Below are 4075 nucleotides of genomic sequence, written 5' to 3'. Positions count from 1 at the left end.
TCAGGAGTTAATAAAGACAATTTGTCTTTATTAACTCCTGATACTTCTTGTATAGACTGCATGACGTGTGGACTAGCTGACGTGTGAAAGTGAATCCGAAGCGCATTGCGAAATAGGTTAATTATGCAATACTCGATTGAAGGCCGCCGATGGCGACGGCCTCGAGATTTTTCGATGACGTATATATACATATAAATCTTCTCAGACTTCTTATTTTCAGATCTTCTATCTCAAGCACTCGCCCGCTTGCTGCTTGTCGTATACTCGAAACTTGAGACGGTCGCTGTTACGAGATAGTTTTTTCGCCCCATCCTAATGCCTTTCAATCCGGAAACCTCGTTCTGATATAATCCAGAGCTAATAATACGAGTATTAGGTATTAAGTACCTTATCAGTAAAAGGTATAGTAAAAAGTTATTTTAACTAGTTACTAGTAACTAGTAACTAGTTAACTAGTAAAAAAAATAGTACTAGTACTAGCACTACTAGTACTTAGTTACTAGTTACTAGCGAACTAGCAAAAAAATTAGTAAAACGTACCTTATTAGTAAACCTAAGTACCATTAGTAAACGGTATTATATTAACTCCTGACATAATCGAGCAACGGTGCGTTCCCTCGCTGTTCGTCCGCGCGCATCCAGGGCGCGGAGCAGCGCAAATAAAAAAAAATCGACACACCCACGATCACCGTCTTCCGATGTAGCTCGCATTACGTCTCCGTGACCGATTTCATTATGGCGTCCACCGCTCCTAACACCTCCTCCCCTAACAACTCCTCCCCATACACCACGGCGCCATTCCACTTACGCTGCCAGGGTCTATGTCTCCCTGCATGGGTACTGCCGGAACGTACCCTGGTAACTATCTGATATGGTTAGGGTTAGGGTTAGGGTTAGGGTTAGGGGTAGGGTTATGGTTAGGGAGTAGGCGTAGGCGACTCCCTAGACTCGTTAGTGGGGTAGGCGAGGTACGGTCCGGCATATTAGATAGTACCAGGGTACGTTCCGGTATACCGGACCGTACCCAGGGTACGTTCCTGCAGTACCCAGGGAGACATATAGACCCTGCAGCTTCATTTACAGCTACCGAAGTAAAACACTCGGCGTGTGTTTGCCAATGTCGCGAGATATGTTTGCACGTGAGTATCGGGCGGATACTAGGTGCATGTGGTCGTTACGACGCGCGGCAACGTCTCCACATATCGCTGAAGCAAATACAAACACAGTCCGTCACAATGTAACGATTTCGAGAGGAAATTGTATGTGCTGCACGGTCACCAGCGAGCGATTGCATACGGAACGAAGGTGGAATCAGATTTCTTTACGCACACCTGTGGCACGACGAGATAATCATAGCGACACGGGTTGTCTGTGCGTCCTTTAATGTTCGATTGCGAAACAGTTAGCGTGCCAGGGCTGTATATAATAGTATAGCTATATATGTAATAATGTCATAATATACCATGGCCAGTGGCGCCCACAGGTCTTAAGAAAGTAGAAGCACAGAAGGATAAAATCCTCAGTGCTAATAAAAAGCAAGCGCCGTAGGCGCGCTGCATGCTAGGGGGTCTGGGGGCATGCCCCCCTTGAAAATTTTTGAATGGTAGACGTCTGGAGATGCAATCTGGTGAGTCTTGCGAGAGAGATTTAGGAACAAAAAGTAGGAACAAAATTGTTTAACCCAAAATTTACTAATGTTACCGTGTAACGTTGGAATGAAGATATAAATTCAAACTGTGCTTCCAGTGCTTCTATCTGCGGGCGCCACTGACCATGGCTATATAAAACGTAATGAAAGACATATAAGTAGCTTTTCGCTCTACCCGCAAAATTCCCCTATACACGCACATATACGGCTTCCAAGCCATTAGCATTTCCCACCCCATTACCATTACCATTAGCCATTTCCAGCCAGCTTCCATCTAAGCTTGTCGTAAAACCAAAACTCAATATTGCCTATATGTATACCTATACTATACTATACTATACTATACTATACTATACTATACTATACTATACTATACTATACTATACTATACTATACTATACTATACGTTATTATATAACAATAATATTATATTATGCATGATATAGTGGGGATTTAATAATATCGGGAGTGTATAATAGAGATCTCTATAATACACTCCCGATATCATAGCATGTAACTTTTCTGTCTGACCGTAACATTCCACTACGTACATAGATGTACGTATAGCTCTCTCACAAGGCACATATCAAGAGTCAAACGCTGTTGTCAACCTCGTTAACATCTCTGCATGTTTGATTAATTCTGTTCCTATAACAATTAATTATCCTGACATCCGTTCAATTAATCGAAATCAGCATTGATTCAGTGATAGATAGCTTAAGTACGTACAGTGAAATGAGCATGGATGCGAATAAAAATTCCATTTGGGAGCATAATTTCCCTTTTACGTAGGTATACCTGCGTGACATGAGAACAATATGACACCGAAAATTATTTATCGCTATAAACAGCGCGGTGGCTTCGTACAATATCGCTTATCGGAGTAGATAGAGAGGTCCTGTCATTTAAGTCGACTATATTAAAGAACTGATGCGATCAGAGAAGCGCGACAGTTCCTGTGTCTCTCATCATGTTTTGTGAGCAATCTTCTCTATAAGCTCGCACCGCGGAAACATGAAGCTGACATAGTGACGCTGTGAACATGATGCGATCTTGGCAAGAAGCATTATTTTCTTCTTTCATTAGCGTGATGTGTATATATATATATATATACGTGGGGTTAGGCCGTGCCATGTCACTCATACATCATAGAAGAGCGCGGTATCGACCCGGCGACACAACCCCTTGCCAGCTATACATGATGTCTGTTCTAACGCCGCTCGCTCTTCTTCCCATACATATTACACAGATATTCGTAGAAATATGGCAAAAGTTGAGAGTTGTTTGGTCTTCCTGGCCGTCGCCGTCGGAGCCGCGCTGGCCAGAGGCGTAGATTCTACCAGCTATCAGCAGCAGCAATACGACCACAGGCCAGATCAGGTGAGTTACACTGTGCGCGATCGTATATCGAATAATAACTTATAGAATATCTTCTTGTAGAATATAATTATATTAAACGCATTGTCGCTAGATGTTGGTGAGGGCCAGGTGCTAGCCCGTTGTCCGTAACAAAATTATTCTTAACATTAGTCTTAACGTTGACTTTTTTTCGTCGACTGGGAAGATATATACAGTGCGTGTGAGAGTCTCGTAACTTTCCCATATTATGCTTCTGTCCACGGTCTACGAGATAACAGAGAATATTGGGACTAACGTTACGAGTATTTCTGTTTCTGAAAACGGACCCCAGCGATTCGGTGAAGGAGTTTAATTACCACGCGCACAGAAAGCTGAGATTAGGAAAGTCTAGTGCTAATCACAGGGGACCACGCAAGAGCTGTCTGTGTGCACTCCTCCAGGACCCGTTATCAGCAAATATCATAAATGAATATGACCATCGTAAATTCTAAATGCGACGAATATAAGACAATCTTCCCGCGCCGCACGTCACGCGGCAAAACTCACATGAGATTTATGAAGTCATGAAGTCACGATGATTCTGGGAACCTGGCTAATCCAGGTCAGAGTGAGCGCGCCAAGCTGTTCTGTATTACGTCTCAAACATTATTCGCCCACTCATCGCCATCTCTGACGCGTACAATTAGCTCAGGGCACGTCGACACACGCGGCTTACTTTGATGTCTGTCGAACATTCAAATAAACGTCGTGCCCGACAATAATTCACCACCCAGTTGACTCGTGATAATCGAATATCATGGTCATCGTGATTTTCACGTGATTATTCTTTTTTCTCCGGAAAATATAACCGACGTGCGCGACGCCCCGATATATTATTTTAATATTTATAGCGATCTCCGTAACTTAATGTGAATTTCATGTCAATTGAATTAAGTAAGTAAATAAATAATGAATGAATGAATGAATGAATGAATGAATAAATAAATAAATAAATAAATACACACATATATATATATATATATATATATATATATATTGTTATATATATATATATATAACTAACAAGAG

This window comes from Priapulus caudatus, unplaced genomic scaffold (assembly GCF_000485595.1).
Source record: "Priapulus caudatus unplaced genomic scaffold, Priapulus_caudatus-5.0.1 Scaffold263, whole genome shotgun sequence".
Taxonomy (NCBI): Eukaryota; Metazoa; Priapulida; class Priapulimorpha; order Priapulimorphida; family Priapulidae; genus Priapulus; species Priapulus caudatus.
The sequence above is the reverse complement of the archived record's forward strand: the minus strand, read 5'-3'. Positions refer to the sequence as shown.